Source organism: Psammomys obesus, unplaced genomic scaffold (genome assembly GCF_907164565.1).
Source record: "Psammomys obesus unplaced genomic scaffold, mPsaObe1.curated_primary_1811, whole genome shotgun sequence".
Classification (NCBI taxonomy): Eukaryota; Metazoa; Chordata; class Mammalia; order Rodentia; family Muridae; genus Psammomys; species Psammomys obesus.
In genome coordinates, this window is record NW_026587556.1 from 112,730 (window position 1) to 133,024 (window position 20,295).

The 20,295-nt window shown below is 38.1% G+C and overlaps 1 protein-coding gene across 5 annotated transcripts in view; it reads left to right on the forward strand.

Moving 5' to 3' along the window:
- Larp4b (La ribonucleoprotein 4B) overlaps nucleotides 1-20,295 on the forward strand; it is an 81,929-nt gene that overhangs the window by 3,917 nt on the left and 57,717 nt on the right. The window contains exon 1 of one of the 5 annotated variants that reach the window (XM_055603926.1): nucleotides 10,989-11,066. The exons of the other annotated variants lie outside the window; for them this stretch is intronic. The gene's annotated coding sequence lies outside the window, so the exon portion shown is untranslated. Of the gene's footprint in view, nucleotides 1-10,988; nucleotides 11,067-20,295 lie in introns of those variants that run through there. 5 annotated transcript variants of the gene reach the window in all.

Here is a 20,295-nt window from a genome sequence, read left to right on the forward strand (position 1 = left end):
TTCCTTCCTTCCTTCCTTCCTTCCTTCCTTCCTTCCTTCCTTCCTTCTTTACTTCCTTTTCCTTGTTCTCTCCTCCCCCATGCCTTTGCCTTTATAAAGTCTGTCTTTATATCACTTTTCTGTAGAAGCTGTCACGACCCCTATATTAATCATGAAGGATTTGCATTGGGGTATAGCTGCTGATTTTGTGATCTTTTCTTTCTTGCCATACCTTCCACCTCAGCTTCTGAAACCTAAGCATTTGGAAATATTTCATACTTTACACAAATGGAAAACATACTGCCTCGTTTTTGTTTTTGTTTTTTGTTTTTGTTTGTTTGTTTTTTTTAATAGGGAGCTTAACATTTACTGATACAAGACTCAGTTGTAACTGAAAATATCCTTTTGAAGTTTCCATGCTAAGTTTTTCTTAAAGCTTATTAATCAGGATCGTTCTTATTTGCTTGATCAGAATAAAATAGTCCTGTATTTGTACAAGCTGTTTTTGTCATCTCCATCCAGATACTGCCTTTCAGGCACATCCTGGTTGCTTGGCCCTTCTAGAAACTTACCAGGACTGCCTTAAGCTCCATGACTTGCCCACTAAAACCCTACTGTCTCTGACTTCATTCCCTTCTTCACTCTCTAGGCTTTCCTTTCCTCTGTGCCTCCCTTCCACCATGGTGCTGCCTTGGCTCTTAGTAGTTTCTTTGCTTGGATGCCCCCCAGAAACTTTTTTTTTTTAAAGTTTTGCTTATTTCCTTAATACACTGGTAAGATGACTCTTCAGGAATCCCTCAGTTTCTAAGTTTAGACTGAGTGCTTCTCACTTGCTGCACCCTAGTGAGTACACAGTTAACTCAGGGATACTTCTTGTGGGGAAGATCTCTTTTATGCTTATAACACCCCTCCCCCCTTTTTTCCTACTTTAAGGCCTAGTGTGATGAGGGATGAAGCATGGCTAAGGACATCTTCGATCATGTAAAAAAAGTTGACGACCATGTCTGTTAACAAAAGTAGACACCTAAAAAGGTTATTTTGCGGAGTTTCTTCTAGTTTATTAAGTTATTTTTACAAAGTTTAAACTTATTTTTCATAGCTATATTTAATGGATAGAGTGTCTTAGAGATGGATAATTTAACTGTGGGAGCTCAGATTTCACTGTCTTTCAGTCTTTAAACATATTCCCTTTCTGTAGACCTTTTATTTTATTTTTAATTTTTGACTTTCTGTGTTTGGCTATAAATTATATTAACAAAACCCAAAACAATTATAGTATTTCTAATGTAATATTCTAAAGTCATGTACACTGGCATTCAGATGCTGGTGACAGCTAAGTACTTCCTTGTTAGTTACAGTTTTCATTATTGTGTCATGTTTCCCCTAGGCTCTCTTATTTCCTTTCCTTCCTATATTTTTTGTTAGTTTTACTTATGGCACTATAATATGCCATATACATTATTTTATTTGTGGTCTGTTGTCTGTATTCTAATATAAACTCCATGACATATACAGGAAATTTTGTCTATTTTATTCATTGGTTTGGACCCAGACACCAGGACAATATCAGACACATAATGTGCCATAAATGATTTGTTTGCGTTTATTTATTTGTTTATTTATGTGTGGTGCCAGGAATTAAATTATTTGTCCCACGAAAGTGCTCTAGAGTTGTACTTCTAGCTCCCTGAAATTTAATAAATCCCAGCCTGTCATGGTGAAAAAGCAAATATCTGGTCTTTTTTTGGGTGTACTTGGTGTTCATTAAGGCAAGGTATGCAGCCTCTTAACCCAGTGTAAAAGTACAGTGTTCAGTAGGTCAGAGATGTGGACCTGGAAGGAAGTACTGAGAAAAGGCAGGAAATGAGAGAAGCCTTCTCAGCAAAGAGAATGATGTTGCAGTGACTCTAAGGTGGGCAGGAAAAAAGGACTTGTGACAAATTAATGTAAAAATGGCTTAATGAGGTGAAAGAGCCAGAAGAAGTAGGCGGGAGCTGGCCTTATAGGGCCTAGGATGTCCTGTGTAGGTTGAGGATTTTTATGTTTATCCTGAGGACATCAGGAAACACATGGAGGTTTTTAAGTGGTGACTTACATGATCAGAATTGCCTTTTAAAAATAATTGTTTGGTGCTGGTGAGATAGCTGAGCAGGTTAAAGGTACTTGCCACCAAGCCTGACAAACTGTTCAATTGTCCCCAGATCCCACGAGGTTGAAAAGGAGAACCAATTTCTGAAAGTTGTACTCTTATTGCCATATGCATGTCATGGCATGTGCACATGCACATGTATACATATATATAATAAAGTCAAAACGGAAGAAAATACGCGTTTTGCTTTATGGGAAGTGGTATGGAAGAGGCAGAAATGACCACACCGACATGAATATCATTTAGTGGCAAGGTGCAGATTCCTCTTTCTTTAGTTTATTCTTCTGGGCATAGTTGAAAAGGTCCCAGTTCAGCGAAAGTAGCTTGCTTAGTTTAAAACTATGCCTTAACTCCACTAGCATTTGTCAGTTGTTTAAAAGTATATTGTTAGTTCAGATTTTGTCAAGGCAAAAAGTTCTGCTTTTAGTAATGTCTCTGAAAAATGGGAACATTTTTTCACGTTTCAAAAAGCTTTTTTTTTTTATTGTGTAAGTAATTTTATTGTGGATGCCAACTTGGCCAACCAACTTGATGTAAAATTAACAGGTGTCTTCAATGATTGTTACTCTTTGTGAACAGTTTCAACATTCATTAAAAAAAAAAAAAAAAAAACAACCTTGTACAATCTTTCTTTAGGATGGGTGTGGTGACACACACCTGTAATCCCAGTACTTGAGAGGTGGAGGCAGAATGAGCAAGCAGAGTTCAAGGCCTGGGCTATATGAGACCCTGTTACCAAAGAGGGGAGGGATCTAGTCTATAAAGGCATACTTTTTTTTGAGCCCTCATTTCTCTTTGCTGATTACATTATATCCTTACGTTTCATTGTTGACATTTTTATCATGTTAGACATCTTCGCTTGAATTGTATTTCTCTGCTTTAGTCAGGAACAGTAACCTGTAAAAGTATTTCCAGTTGTTTGTAAACCAGGGTCTGCAAAGAGGGAAAATTCTGTTCTTGTTGAAGAACAGTGTTACTTCTTCCTAATGGCTTACAAGGAATCAGAAGATTGCCTTTCCAGAGGACACTTGTATTGGGTGTAGATTGCCTTAACCACTTAGCTGTGAGTGTGTGACAAAACAAACAAACAAACAAACAAACAAACAAACAAACAAAAAACCAAACCTTTTTAAAAGTAGACTTAAAGTCCTATGAGGAAAGTTCACCTTTAAATATTCAGAAAGGTAAAAGAATTTTAAAATGTTTTAGGAGGTAGAAATGTTTAAAAGACAACCTATAGTATTTTATTTTTCTGTTAGTGTGTCACAGGAATGCTGCTTATGTGGATGCTTGGTTTTATTCTCAGCTAAAGCTGTGTGGCATGTTCATTAAGTCTTGTTACCTTAGTGGCTGATACCCATACTTCCCCAGTTATTGTTATCATGCGAGAATGCAAATTAGTGTTGCCATTTAACAGGTCAGATGGAGTGCAGACCAGCTGTGCATCTGAGTAATTGGTGAATCAGCAATATTTGCTTTTCTACTCTTTTAGGGAGGGAGAGAACCACAAGGAAGACCAAAGGGTGAAATAAAAGAAGCTGTGTGCCCAATGATTGGTGTGTTCCGAACTTTTTCATAGTATTTATGTTTTTCTGTATACATTGATGAACTTAAATCTCTCTACTAAAAATGTCCTTTAAGACTGTCTAATTAAAGGTGAACTAAATCTAAACACAAAAAGATTAGAGGAAACTAATTAGAGATTAGAGAAACTAAAATTGCCAAAACCAAAACTTCCAGAAGCAATCAGGCTCATAGAATTTAAAGCTTCATGACATGGAAAATTTAAATTGTTTCTACACAGTGTCTCCCAATTCAGAATGATGGTATTTTAGCAGGTTTCAGTCAAACCTATTCTGTATACTGGTATACTGTGTCTTTCAAGTTCAGAATATTGAAAGTACTTTTCATTGTGGTAGGTTATAATATATAGTACATATTTTTCATGAGCTTACAGTTTGAGATTAAAAAAAAAACTACAGATATTCTTGCAGATCCATTGAACACTTCAAAATTATGTCAGCTCAGTTTTATGCAAGGGCAGTGTGTGTGTGTGGGGGGGGGAGATGCTGGATCCCCAGCTTTTAATTTGTGTGGAGGTGAGAGTAGGTAAGTTTATTGTAAAGAATAGTTACAAGTTTAATATTAACATCAAATTTAATAAGTTTTATTCCAGGTTCATGAATTTTTATCAATGTCCTTATTACCTGTGTGGAATTACTAGATGCTCATATAATATTAGGTAAAAATTAATACCACTTAGAGGTTGTACAGGCATTTTCTAAGATTTTGAGTTTTGGTCTACACTTTTTTGTTAGTTATCTGTCAGAAAGACAGTACCTCATCATAGGATTTTAGAGCTCTGAAAACTCTGAAGTACTCCACAGAAGTTGTACTTCTGTTTGTTAAAAATACAGCTAGCTGGTTAGTGGCAGAGTTAGAACTGTAACTGATTGTATTCCATGTTCTGGAAATGGAGCTGGGACTGGCCTTCAAATCCTGGGCTTCTGCCTCTTCCCCAGTGTGGACCCACCCCAGGCTCATTGCACTCTTAGTTGCATGCTCAGAACACATACAAATCTGTAAAACCAACCTTGTCATTGGTGAAAACATTAACTTTATTTCTGCTACAGAAACATTTAAACTTTAAAGGCAGATTATCTCTTTTTGAATATTTTATTTTATTTTTTAGATTTACTTATTGTGTATACAATGTTAGGTCTCAATGTATACCTGCACACCAGAAGAGGACACCAGTTCTCATTATAGATGGTTGTGAGCTACCATGTGGTTGTGGGAATTGAACTCGGAACCTCTGGAAGCGCAGCCAGTGCTCTTAATCTCTGAGTCATCTCTCCAGACCATATTTTTTAAAATATTTATTTGTTTATTTATTTATACAGTATTCTGCCTACATGCCAGAATAGGGCACCAGATCTTATTATAGATGGTTGTGAGCCACCATATGGTTGCTGGGAATTGAACTCAGAACCTTTGGAAGAACAGCCAGTGCTTTTAACCTCTGAGCCACTTCTCCAGCCCCGCAGATTATTTTTTAAAAAGATTATTTGGATTTTTTTACATGTGTGTGTAGTATGTGAGGGGGTAGGTGCCTAGGGAAATAAAAGAGGCATTGGATCTTCCAGGAGTTCAAACTACAGGCTACAGGCAATTGTGAGCTACCTCATGGGTGCTGGGGGTGGAACTCAGGTTCCAGTACATGCTCTTAATTTTTATTATTATTTTGTTTTTTCAATATTTTGTTTGTTTTCAAATCAGGGTTTCTCTGTATAGCCTTGGCTTGGCTGTCCTGGACCAGGCTGGGCTCAAACTCACAGAGATCCTCTTGTCTCTGCCCCTCCTCTCTGAGTGCTGAGATTACAGGTGTGTGCCACCACCACCCTCTTAATCACCATCTTTACAACCCTAAAAGCAGATTTTTAAAGAAGCCTTAAAAAAAGATTGAAGGAGTATTATTTGTTGCTTATTAAGGGGATAGTTCTGAAATGCAGTTAGGCTATTTAATTATTGTGACTATATCAAATACCTTAGAATGCTTAGCACAGACTGACAGGCCAGTCACTTTACATAGACTTTTGGTGTAGTCAAGGTTTACAGTGAGAGATGTGTAATACTGCTGCCTACACAACATGTCATGCTGTTTTATAGTAAGACTTTAAAAAAAATAAATGTTATACTCAAACAATAAATAAGTAAATAAATTAACAGTAAATAAATTAATAAGGATCATTTATGATCATTATCAAGTATTACCTGTACATTTTTGCATGTGGTTTTACATGGTAGTGCAGTAGGTTTGTTTATACAAGCATTGCTACAACATTGAGTAATGTGTTGTAACCAGATATTAGATATTTTGCAACAGCTACAGGAGCAATAGACATTTGGAATTGTTTTTTTTTTTTGTAACTTATAGTGGGTCAAGAGTGGGGTTGGGGGGTGGCAGGGTCTGTGCATGTGAGTACAGATGCTCACAGAGGCAAAAAATAGGGTGTAGAATCCCGTGGAGCTAGAGTTATAAACAGTTGTGATTCTCTTGATGTGGGTGCTAGGAATCAAACTCAGTTCTCTGCAAGAGCATCAGGAGCTCTTTGTCACTGAGATATTTCTTCAGCACACTCCCGAATTTTTAGCATCACTGTAATGAATAGGGCCACCATTACGTTTGTATTAGCCTTTACTTAAGTGTTATATAGTGCATGACTGTATTTATTCAAGGAAAATTGAGGTTTTTGTCATTCTAGAATATCCATCAACCTTGATTCAGATAGAGAGGCAGTAATACATGTTGTGATGAGCATCTCCCAATTTAATATAAACAGACTAGATTATAGTTTACCTTTGTTTGTCTGTTTTCGAGACAGGGTTTCTCTGTATAACCTCCCTGGCTATCCTGTAGATCAGCTTCGTAGACCAGGCTGGCCTCAAACTCAAAGAGATGTGCCTGCCTGTGCTGCCACGCCCTTCTATATAGTTCACCTTTAAGAAAGAGTAACTCAAGAGAAATCCATGTAAATTACATGATTTTCTTACTAAAGCATTCATACAGTTGTTCATTTTCGTATCCTTCGTTAACATAGGAGCCTGTGTATCAGTTCAAAGGTCCGATGTCAAACCTTGCATTTGTATGTGTAGCTTTTGTTGTTTTTAAAGACATAGTTTCGCTCTGTAGCTCTGCGATGACCTTGTGCTCACAGAAATCTGCTTCTGCTTCCCTAGTGCTGGGATTAAACGTGTGTACTATTATGCCCACAATCTATGAATTTTTTTTTTTTTAAAAGAGACTCAAACTAAACGGAAAGTGAACTTTTTTTTTTGAAAGCTTTTCTGTGGTATGGTTTGCTGTGTTCAAGCAAAACAACTGGTATGTGTCAGGATCTCAGATTAACAATAGTTTTCCCACGTAACTAGAGAGTTGAATGCTACATTGCAACAGCTCACATTCACAACAATGTCTTATAGTTCTGAAGACTGAAGCCATTGATTTGTTCTTCATAGGTGTTCTAAATAGGTGTTCTAGAACACCTATTTACAGCTTGTGACTCTGAGGCCAGAGGACCATTTGCTCTGCATTATCCAGTACAGGACAGATATAAAATCATCTCATTTTCTAGTTTCCTACTTTCAAGCTCAACCCCTTGAAAAAGCTGTTGTTATTTCAGCACTGTGGATTCAGATAACTCAATAATGTGTATCTGGGGGCTTGCCTTAGACATGCAGGCTCTAGCCACGTGGAGTAAGACCCACCTCTGTACTTGTAGCACTCAGGAAGAATAGTCAGCAGGATTCTAAGTTCAAGGCTAACAAGACTGTCTTAAAAAGAGAAGGACATTACAGGCTCTAATGAGAAAGTTTTAATGTTTTCATTAGAGGAACAACACACTGAATAGAATAGTACTGAACACATTCATTTAGCTTACTAAAAAGTAGTGCTGTTAGGAAGCTTTTAAAAAACAAACAAACAAAACTTACTTGTGGTCCTCACTCTTGAGCTCAGGTCCACTCATGTGGTAGGTAAGTAGTCACTGAGCCACACCCCATCCAGCTAATTGAAGTTAAAATACTGGTTCGGTTTCTCAGCTTGCGCAACACTTATTATGTGAGGTGTATTATCTACTGAAAAGGGAGTATAATCCTAACTGGCCTGAATTATAACCCACTTTAGGAAATGGAGATGGCTGGAGACAGATCTTTTACTACAAGTACTAAGCCAAAGTGAGATTCTGAGTTTATTTTGGAACTTCAGGTCTTTTTAAAAATAATCACTTCTGTACATGTTAGAGGATATTCATTATGTTTTAATAGTACCACTTACACTTTTATTTTGGGAAACTTTAAAGTATCTACAGTTGTAGTACTTAATTCTTGAAAACTATAGTTTGATGCTGTAGCTTTGTTAATAGTTTGCTCAGAATTTCAGAGTCTGGCTGTTGTCTCTCTAGGAATAGTCATGAAGAGGTGTCTTAAGCATGTTGTGTACTAGGTGCTGTTTTGTCTCCGTGTTCTAAGAAGTCCTTACAATGCTGTTGGTGAGAAAACCCAGATGAATGAGGTTGTTCTTGCTGAGAAGGAGGTCAGTTCCCAGGAAGTGCCCATCATGCCTCGGAACACATCACCTAGTTGGGCTTTTTAGCCTATGTTCACTGAAGAGGTCCAAAGAATTTGGAGTAGTAATTTAGTTGAGAGATGATTTTCTGAAGAATTTAGTGACAATGGGAATGTAGAAATGAAGCATATTTAAGGAAAGGCTACAAGGTATTTTGCAGGTTCCTGGCTTAAGGATTGGTCATTTATATTAAATATGTTTTCCAGTGAGATAAGCTTTGAGCAGATTTCCAAAACAATATTTTTACCTGTTTCTCCCAAACAAATAATTGCTTTAGAGTGTTTGCCACTAAGAGACTTCTTTAGTGATTTATGTTTTAATATTAAATTAATTTTAATGTCACTCTTTGATTTGTAACTTTCACAAGTGCATCCTTATATGCACACATATGCATACAAACTAATTTAGAGACTAAAATGAAAATTTGCTCAAACTAATTTTACCCTAACTTACAAATACTGCCTGTTTGTGTATAGCCCATCATTTGCAATGAAAGTTTTACTTGGAATCATCTCATTTCCTGTACTTTCTGTTTTAATTGCTGGACAATTCTTCCTACATGTATTCCACAAAGAATTATTAGACACACACTTAATGGGATTCTAACTCTGTTAGGTCCTGTGTTAGGAGCACATTGGTGAGCAAGGTAGGCAGGCTGGTGTGGATGTCCTTTCCTGGTGACCAAATTTTGGAGTTGATGAGATGATCATAACTTGATATGCCATATTCCAGGATATAAAAGGCTAGTAAGAGACATAAAATAACCAACTTGGGCTTTGTTGGGAGGAAGAAAAGTAATATCCAAATAGCTCTGTATATTTCTACTTCATTCTGAAGGCAGGCTAGAAAGTTGGAACTGAACTGAGGAGGCCCATGCTGTAGGAAACCAACTTGCCTGGTGGAGTCCTAGAAGGTGTAAGGAAACTCAGAAGTTAGGATAGTTTCAGAGATGCTGGCTTTCTGAAGAATTTAGGAATAGTTGGAATGTAGAAATGAGCCTTATCTGAGAAGAGGCTATAACAATCTATATGCAGGTTTTAAATTAGGTAGTTTACATATTCTTGTAAAGGGGCTTATCAGTTTTTATCTTTTAAAAGAGTAGTGGGGTTAATGACTTTATTTTAAACAATTGATATATAAGAGTCTACCAGACCATAAAAATTTCACTGTTGATGCCTTGAAATTTAGCATAAAGTTGTGAACTAGCCTTGTGAAAAGTGAACACAAGGGCATGACTTAAGAAGAGGTAGAAGCTCTGGAGCCACATAGTTCCTGATTGCATTCACTAGATTTGTGAGATCTTCGAGAATGCTCTGCACTGTGACTGGTAGACTCCTCTTTGGCAGGTGTCTATCCTAACTGAGTTCTCTGTTTACCAAAGCCTCATAACCATGTTCACATTGATCCTTCTATTAGTGCAATTACATAATTTAATTACTGTAAATGAATACTATATTTTAGAAAGCATAGTGGTCAAGAGAGAATTTTGAATGTTTTCATTCACTAAAAAAATGATAAATGTTAGTAATGGAGAGTCTAGGGAGTCAACACAGAAGTCACATAAAAGTGGGAGAAGGCTGGAGAAGAGCTGGCTCAGCAGCTAAGAGCACTTTTCTTGCAGAAGACCTGGGTTCTATTCCCAGCACCCACACAACCATCCATAATGCCAGTTCCAGGGTGTCAGCAGGCATGGTACACATACATGCATACAGGCAAAACAGTAACACCTACAAGGTAAAGTAAATAAGTAGAAAAAAAGAAAAAAACTGGATGTATAGTGGTGTGCTGGTAAGTCCAGCTTGGAGGCAGCAACAAGAGGCTCTGTGGGGCTCACTGCCCAGTCAGCCTGACGTAGTTGACAGTCCGTTTCTTGAGGGAAGTTGCATCTAAGATGTTTCTGAGAGTGACATGAAAGGTTGTGTCCACACACACACATACACACAGGAGAATAATCCTTATATAAACATTGTGTTTAGATGGTTTTCAGTGTGTATTAGGTGTGTTTTAAAGAAACAGTGAAAATATTAAATGATGTGTTATGGTTTCTGTGAGAAAGAAGAACATCAAAGAGGGACTGGGTCTAGGACAAAGATCAAAAGAAGGAACACACAAGTTCAAGTTATGTGTGTGCACATTAATTTTTTTAATTACCTATTTGCTTTTGCAGTTCCTTTAAATTGTATGGGATACAGAGCTTCTTACTTTGCTTAGCACAGAGGAAGAACGTTTCAGGGTGGTTGAGAAAGAGTAGCTACAGAAGCAGAAGCACCAGGCTAAAGGGGAAAAGGCAGAGCAGACTCCCTGTTGGGCCCTGCTGTGCTTCTGAGATGAGAGATCTATCCAGTGGTACAACAGCGGGGAGACTGTTAATGGCTAGTGAGGCTGGAGACAGAAGCAGGCTGTGAAAGCATGTTAGACAGGCTCCCCGGAGCAGGGTCATGAGGGCATCGGTCAGAGTTGACCTGGCTCTTTTGTAGTATTCTCTTCTCTTGTACCTCTCATGTCACACCTCTTCAGTCTTTTGAGTCATGATTGGGTTACTTTCTTAAAAAATGACTTATTTTTATATGTATGAATGTTCTTTCCTGAGCTTATGTATACGTGCCGAATGCGTGCCTGGTGCCCTTGGAGCCAGAAGGTGTCAGATCTCCTGGAACCTTGTGAGCTGCTACGGATGCTGAAAAACTAAACCCAGGTCCTTTGCAACGGCTCTTAACCATTGAGCCATTTCTGCAGCCCCAGGCTTTTTGAAACAGTTACAGTGTTCCTACTGAAGATGGAAAAAGACAAAAAATTGGATCCAGACCATAGGTAGGGTACTAATGTAGAACGATTGAGCCTCCACTTAGTTGTTTGGCTTTTCCTCAAAACATTTTTAATATAGAAACTTCTGGGAACAAGAAAACATTTTCATGTTTACTTTTTTTTTTTTAAACCATCATATCTTCTATATTTAGGCACCCTGTCTTCAGTGTGACTTTTTTTTTTTTTTTTTTCAGGAGCAAGTCAGGATTATAATTGCTAAAAGAAGTAGTTCCATTTCATTGAAGTATTAAATACAGATGCCTTGTTTTACCTACATTTATGTATACATACAAGTATTAAATTTGAGAAAGAAGACTGCATATATATCTTAAAGATTTTTTTTCACCATTTATAATTCTGATAAGTGAGTTATTTATTAATTTGTTTGTTTATTCAGCTATTTAGTCTCTTATTGTTGCTGGCTTTAGACACTAGGGCTCAAAGTAATCCTCCTGCCCTCACACATAGTTAGTACTACAGGTATGTTCTCTAACACTCAGCTCATTGGCTTTTAGTTTGTTGTTTGGTTTGGTTGGTTTTGGTTTTTCGAGACAGTGTTTCTCAGTTGTCCTGGCTGTCCTGGAACTCTCTGTAGTCCAGGCTGGCCTCAAACTCAGCCACCTGCCTCTGCCTCCCAAGTGCTAAGATTACAGGCATGCACCTGGCTTGGCTTTTAGTTCTTAAGGAAGGTGATTTGCATGCTTATGTAACAAGACTTGAGGAAATATAGTAAGGGCTGTAGTTTAGGGCTATGAAGAAGACAAGTTGCCATTTCTGAACTGCCATCTGCTTGGACATCAGCAAATAACTGTTCCCTTTTCCAGAGCTTCATGGCCTGCTGGGTTTCACTGCCCTTCATTACACACAAAAAATATTCTTGCTTTGTTTGGATTTACTGACTGATTAATAAAGAACAGAAGTATCATTTTCCAAAGTGAAGTTTTCATTGAACATTCTAGGAAACTGGACCATTTTAGTTTTTGGAACAATTGATCTTCCTTAGGATAAAAAAGTAAAAATACTGTCTCTGTTGGGTGTAAAGTTGTTTTGTTTTTGTTTGTTTGTTTTTAAACTAATCACTAATGGTTACACAGAAAGTGCAGACAAATGTTCTAGAAATCTTATCCCCTCATAAGAGTCAGAAAAGTGTATATAAGGACGGTATGATTGGCATTGGCACTCCATTGAGTCTATGATTGTTTGGCCAATCTACCTGACTAGGTGGATGTCCTTTATTTACTGTGTCTTGTCTGAAAACCGTATGCTCAGTTGAAGAAGACTTGTGCAGTAGAGGAGGATGGATCTTTGGTGAGGGTCTCTGAGTAGTTGTGTTTTCTTGCTAGAACCTCCAAACCAGCTTTTAGAAATTAGAACCCTCAGGTTTTAGGTGTGGTCTCAGCCCCATTCCTAGGAATAGGCAGTATCTAGGAGCATAGAGGGTTACAGTATCTTTAGCTGCTTGCCAGCTGTAACTTCACCCTTCTTTAAGTGCTTACTTGTAAGTTTGCCTAAAACCTCCATCCTCACTCCCCCATCTATCCCCTGAGACAGGGTTTCTCTGTATACAGTCTTTGCTGTCCTGTACCAGCTTTGTAGACCAGGCTGGACTTGAACTCAGAGAGATTTCTACCTCTGTCTTCACAAGTGCTGGGATTAGGGACGAATTGCTACTGCACCAGACTCCTACTCACAGTTTTGTATGTATGTTTATTTATTTTTTAATTTTAATTTTTACTTTTTATATTAATTACAGTTTATTCATTTTGTATCCCTGCTGTAGCCCCTTCCTCATTCCCTTCCAATCCCACCCTTCCTCATCTCCTCCCACGCCTCTCTCCAAGTCCACTGATAGGGGAGGTCCTCCTCCCCTTCCATCTGACCCTAGCCTATTTGTATGTTTTTTTGATTGAGACTCTTTTGTGACTTGGAATGGGTAATAGAATATGATCTGCAGTCTTTGAAGACAAAGAGTGAGGTGGAGGTGAATAGAGATTTTCCCCATTCAACAATTAGTGATGATGAATTCTTCATGATACATATCTGAGCCTTAAAGGTCTTTTGTGGCCATTGATCTTGAATTCCTTGAAACAAGCATATAGTAATATCACTATTTCGATTATCAGAACTCATTGTTTTCAAATATAAATAGGTGAAGATTTTTGTGGGGAGTGTCAGTGGTCTCAAGAAAGTGATCATCTATTCAAAAGATAGTTAATAAAGCTGCCCAGTGAAGAAGTCATGTGTGCAGTTTCTAGGGCACAAACAGAAAAGATTGGAGTCAGCTAGCCTTGATCTTTGTCAGGATAGTTGCAGTATATGTAAAATGTTGACAAATTACTCTTTTTTTTCTTTGGATTCTGTATGCATTTAGTTTTGTGTGATTTGTTTGAAACATGGTCTAGCCATGTACTCCAGACCAGCCTTTAACTTGGGATACTCCTTTCTCCACCTCCTAAGAGCTGGGATTAGACATGCACACTACCTTCTGCCCATCTTCTGTAAAGAAATGGCTTAAAGCAAAAGCACATGAGTTGAATTGCAATAGCATTAACAACAAATGACCAGGACTGAGCAGCAGACACCTCAAAGCTGGAATGGAAGAAGACACAGACAAGTCTGGCATAGTTGTATTAGTAATGGAAATGGTGGCATACTGATTGCTAGGTGAGACAGGGCAAGCCCTGGGACATTAATCCTAGGAAACAGTTCTTAAATGAAAATCATATATAAACAACAACAAATGTGAGTCAGAAAGTGTTCTAAACAGGCTGGGTTTGAGAGACAATGAACTCCTCATGTGAGGTTTCTTTAACATTTCGATTAAATAAAATCTTTTCCTCTCTTATGTGCTCTCCCAATTTAGGTTAAACAACATAGTTGTTTGTTGTCTTAAACCCTGCAAAGACTTCTAGTGTAGGGCATAGCATTTCCTGATAGTGGTGTTTCCCTAATGACCAAGGAAGATGCATGAATCAGCCACGTCTGCATTTTAGGAAGCTGATCCTAACATGGCTGTCCCCTTATGTGAAATTGTGTGAAGAGTTTGTAGAAACAACTTCTCATGGTTATTGGAAGAGGATACATACAGTACAAGGTAAAAACGAGACGTGCTGAGGGCAGAAGGGCTGCATCTTGCCAAGCTGTGACTGCCTGCATGCTTCAGCTTTTTGGAAGTAAAATTACAGGACCATTCAAATTCCGTTACAGCCACAGCAAAATGAGAGCTAGAAATCCTTCATGTTGTTTTTGGTTTCTTTATAAACCAACACTGGAATGGTGATTTGGAGATTGTCAGAGTAATAATGTGTAAAATAGCACCATCCCAAGCAGAGGATTACCTAATGAGATGATTCAGATTCTCAAAGTTTTTGTTTTTGGTTGTTTCTATTACTAAGAATGCCAGCTAAAACGGTTTTCAAACAAGAGTCCTCTGTAAAACTTGATGAATGAAAATGAGGACATGATGGCTCCCAGGTATACAGTTGAGGAGAAGGATTTTATTGTAGATATGAGGGAGGGACTAACCAGAGACACCTAGAAGGGTCCAGACCAAACAGGGCCATGAGAGAAGTAGGGCAGGAAGACCAAGAGAAGTGCTGTAGGTAGAGGACCAAGAGCTCAAGAGAGTGTTTAGCCAAATGACTTTTGAGTTTGGGAATGGGAATCAGAAGCTGGGAAAGGGAAGCCCAGTCTTTGGCTGGAGAGGTTTAGGGTAGACTAGGGTTAGAAGTGCTGTGAGGAACCACAGGTACTGAGTGAGATTTGTCCCAGGATTCTTTGGGACCTGACAGTATTTCATAAAAGAGGTCGTAACTATTAAGGTGTATGTGTGATCAGTACATAGTTCTAAATTAGACTTTTATTAGTGTAATATTTAAAATAGAGTTTTATTTGGTATATATCTAATGAATGAATACCTTTCCAGTCAGATTTTGTTAATAAAGTGTTGTATCTGGTGTCTGATTTTGATAAGACTCTTTTCCAGCACAAACAACTCAAACTGTAATTTAAAAAAAAAAAAAATCAAAATTCCCACCATTGGCCTTTTCAGTAGAAGCACAGATGTGCATACATAAAAGGAAATTTAAAATATTCTATCTTGAATTTATCGGTGGCATCTGCTTAGGAGTACACTAGTGCTGGGTGCCAGTGTCAATGTACAATTAAACTCATACTTTACTGAGATTGGATTCATTTCTTTCATTTGCCAGTGTCTTTGAGTAACACATTTACCATATGAGAAAATAAAGAACTAGAATAGCAGCCTTCCTGGAGAAAGCAGTTTTTTACTCTATAAATATTTCTACTATCTTGAAGATGAATTCTATGTGTAATCTGTGTGAGGTGAAAGAGAGAAGCAGAGTTGCCTCCCCTAAGGAACTTCACAGTTATTTTTGTGTGTCTGTGAAACTGGAATGTGCATTTTCGGTTTGTGAGAACGATGTTGACAGTCATGAAAGAATATGATCTAGCAACACGGAGTGAATTAATTAGACACTCCAGTAACTGTCCTGTCTTTACTTCTTTATATCTCTAAAAGTAGAAAATTGATGTTACTAAGAAATAGCCTTCTTTCCAACCCTAAATTTTGCTGCAATTGTATTTTAATAACTTTTTATAGCTTCCTTTACAATTTTTTCTTCTGGTGAATTTATTTAGTTTCAAAGAAGTCAAAGTCTAGTAAGTAAAAAGTTAAACTGTCTCACTTATAAATACATTTGGACATTGAAAGTGAAAACAATTTGACTTTTAAAATCAATTCCCCAGGGATCCATACAGTACTTAGGGCAGGTCTAAAATTGTAAATACCCTGTTTTTCTTATTCAGGGAAAACTTTACTAACTGGGAGAATATTCATTCACTATTTTTTTTAACTCAAAAAATTTAGTTGTGTGTGTGCATGTGTATGTGCCTAGGAGCCCTGACCCATGCCAGCGTGCACATGGAGAAGTGAGGACAGCTCTCTGGAATCCCGCCTTACTGCCACCTTGTAAGATCCCAGGCTCAAATGCAAACTGTCAGGCCTGACTCAAGCACCTCCACTCTCTGAGCCATCTTGTTGGCCCCTCATTTACTTCTTTTTCTCTTTTGGTAAAATTTTAAAAATTAAGTTGGCGTTCTTGGAGCATGTGCCTGTATAGTGGCATCTTGTATTTACCCTTGTGTTCTACCCCTTAACTGGTTGGTTCCAATCATGAGACTGAGAAAAGATCTTGGTAAACTTTTGTATGAATGCTGATGGTGGAGTAGAGTACTTACTTGGCCAACACCGTAGCGAGCCATTTGTGTCTGAGTGATACTGAAAGAAGCACCAGTGGGCTGAGTTGTACTGTTATGGCCTTGCTACAGTCTGTATTTCTGTGCAGTGTGCAAAAAGTGAAACTTTAATTACACATTGTTAATCTCTTGGCTTATTTCTTTCTAGTTTGTTTTGGTTTTTAAGTAATTGCAAAGTTATATGAATTCTTAAAAAATAGTTACAACTTTACTTACTATCTATCATTTTATATTGTGCTTTTTTTACTTTGCAGGTTTTGTCAAAAACATTTTTTTTTTTTCTATTTAGCTATCACTGCCCTGGCTGGCCTGGAACTCACAGAGATCTACCTGCTTCTGCTGGAATTAAAGCCATGTGCTACTCCCCTGCCCCACCCCACCACCCCACCACCCCCCGCCCACCTCCTGGCTGGTTTTGTCGGTTTTTAAATGGTTGCAATTATTTCAATTATAGTTTCTGCTTTTCTATAGTTAAATGTCTTATTCCTTTATGGCGAAAGCCAACACTATTGTTTATAAAATGGTTTACATGGTTTTTTAATTTTATTTCATCAAGACATGTTTTGAGTGAATATCAGTAATACGTCCAACTTATATATGTGTGCTTATTTTTTCTCATTAGATTTTAAATATACAAAATATCATGACCCTCACTCAGCCACTGATCTGCCATCCTTGAACCTTTGTTTTTTTTTCTTCTTTAACTTTATTAGCATATTTTAAAAACAAATTCCAGATTACATTACTTTTCCCATTCCTGACAGACTGCCTAATAAATAATTAAAGGAAGGGAGGGCCTTCCAGCTCTCAGTTTGAGGCCATACATTTCATCTTGGCAGGAAAGTCAATGTATATAGCAGGGCCAGGAGGTGGATCAGTCATATGCATCCAGGGTCACAGCAGAGCGGGAAAAGAAGAGGGGGCTGAGATATAAACTCCCAAGACCATCCCCCCAGTGATGGATTTCCTCCAGCAAGGCTCTCTACCTTCTGAGGGTTGTACAGCCTCCTTTCAAAACGGCGCCACCAAGCTGGGGACTGAGTGTTTACAAATATGAATCTATGGGCAACATTTCACATTCAAACCACAACATAGATGTATATGTACAGTTCATTGCACAAGATGTTCATGTTCATGTGTGTGTGTGTGTGTGTGTGTATACCCTATAAATACATACATACATACATATGTATTTATAGGGTAAGTCCTTAATGCTAGTCACATTTGGTCTTGAGTTCATGGGCTCAGGTGACTTTCTCAACTTGGCCTATCAAGTAGCTGGGTCTGTGTCAGCATGCCCTGTGAATAAAGAATTTTGGTTTGTATCTTTTTTATAATAAATAAGGCCATTTCAAATGAACAGAACTGGAATCCCTTGATTTGAATTCAATAAAGTCACTATCATTCTGTAATGTTCTTTCTATCCATGTAATGTTTTTTTTTCCTGTATCCAAAATGAAATTTTAAATTCAATTTTACTCAAAATTCAAACACTTCCTACATTACACCATGTTATTTTATTGAAAGCTTTTGTAGTTTGTATGTATTTTTTTTCTTTTAAAATATTGTATTTGGTATAGAGATGAGTGCTCCACATTTTGGATTTAGCTGATGGCTTTGTCTTATTTAACACGAATCTCCTTCGTATTCTTTTTAAATTGGCAGTCAGATCTAGAGGTTTGATTAAATATGGTTTTATTTTTGCAAAAATGGCTCATAGATGATAATGCCTAGAGTTTTGGTGACAAGACTGAAAAATGGCCCTAGTCAATATTTGATGTATCATTTATAAAGTTTCAATCATCAACTATGCAGTCAGCATCTTTATCTGACATTGATCATTATCACCTCCCTTTTCTGTGAGATGTTGCCATTATTTCTGTTTATGTTGTTTCTAGTCTCATGTAGTCCAGGCCAGCTTGGAACTTGATCCTCTGCCCTCAGACTCCTGAATACTGAAATTACAGGCATATGCCACTGTGCCCAACACTAAATTTTGATATTTTAAAAAATCATCCATTCTCAATTTACTGAGGCTTTTCTTACCTTGGTAACTGTTTTGTCATTATGAAATTGTTGGTTCATGTAGGCGAGGTAGAGTACATGATGTTTCCCTTATTGAATTGGTACCCTTACATATTCCAAAGAGAAGCTGTATAGAGGTGATGTTTTTAGTCTTCAGGGAATTTTAGATACCATATTTTATACTTGATCAAGACCCTCTCCACTTCTGCTGGGGCTTTAATCTTCTTGTAGTGGGACCACACTTACTGTGCATAGTTTCCTTGTTTTCATGACAAGATGTTCCAGGTTCATCTTAAAACCAACAGACAAACATACTTAGTGTCAGACAACCTGGTGATAGCCCTTTAAACATTTTTTTTTTTTTAATGTTGAGTCTTGTATTTATTCTGGCCCCACACATGGAAGGCAGCTGAAGATGACCTTGCACTTCAGATCCTTTATCTTCTGAGTTGTGGTAGGTAGTACAGGCTGGTATTACCACACCCATTTTACACAGTTTTGGGAACTGAACCCTGCATCCCTCGTTCCCTTTGTCTTCATATTGAGCAACCTTCTTATTTGCTTGTGTACGAATGTTTTCTGGTGTTTGTTTGTGTATATGCACATGTGTGTGTGAAAGACAAAGTCAACATTGAATGGCTTCTCTACCTGTTTTGAGACAAACTCTCACTGAACCTGGAACTTAATGGTTGAATGGTTGGGCTACGATAGCTAGCTCCAAGCCTCAGGCAGGGCGTCTTCTGTTGCTTCCTTCCCAATGCTGGAATTACTGGCAAGCACTGCTGCACCTAACTTTTTATGCTAGACAAACAAATGTTGTGTTTGTCACTGCAGTCTTCACTTTGTGTATCAGGAGCTTTTGATGGCTATGTTTACTTTTGTAGGTGGAGTTGGACAGGTTCTCCCCTTCTTCCCCAGAATGTATGCTCTGAGGCTGACTCTGGAGTGCTTTGGCAATCAGGTAACCCCCTGGCACGCCAGGGTTTAGCATCTGCAGCAGAGCCTGCTGTAGCTGCATATCTCCAGCGGTTGACCCATCCCCTGCCCTCAGGCTTGAGGCTAGCAGGTTTGGATGGACTACCCTGCCTACTTCCTGATTGCTCATGGAGGTTATATGTGGCTTCCTTTTGCTAAGGCGTCCTGCCCCCCTCCATTTGTGCTTCCTTACTTTTTTTTTTTTTTGTTCCTTGTTATTCCTTCGACTCAAGACACTTTGGGGCAAACGCCTAATTATTTAGAAGGAAAAATGATGGGCACATTATGTCTGTTTAGCAAAACAAAGGCCTGTGACCTCCAGAGTCCCAGCTTTTGACCAAGTTCAATGAGACCAGAAGTGACTTTCCCCCTGTGTAATGGGTCTCAGAATGGAGTTGGTTTACCCCCACAATAGACATACCTCTATTTTACTATGGGGCATACCCTGTCTGGCAGGTTCATAATATACTATGCGAGACCCATTGTAGAGTAAGTGATAGTTGGTGATAGCTGGTGATAGTTCTCACCCAGTAGCCTGCATAGTCCATTCTTGTACTATGAAGGCTAGCACTCAGGGAGGAAAGTTTTTTGTTTTGTTGTGTAGTGTCTTCAGCAACTAAGCCATCTAGTCCTGGTGGGCAGTCAACCAGTGTGGCAATTTCCTGTATTATTTGGTATTCTCAGGTTTTCTTGACCAGCAACTTGGGGATGGGGGAGTCACTGGGCTCTTCATTAAATAAACTATGGCTTCTGGGAGTTAGATTATCTACCCATGCAGGATATATCAATTCAATCAGTTCAACCTCTTATTTTTTAAATTAGCTTGCCAAAGTATCCTTAAGGCTTTTCCATTGATTCTTAGTTTGGCAGACCCCCCCCCAACTCCCTCTTCTGTTTCCGTATTTCCTTTTTTCTTCGTTTATGTCTTTTTTTTTTTTTTTTTTTTTTTTTTTTTTTT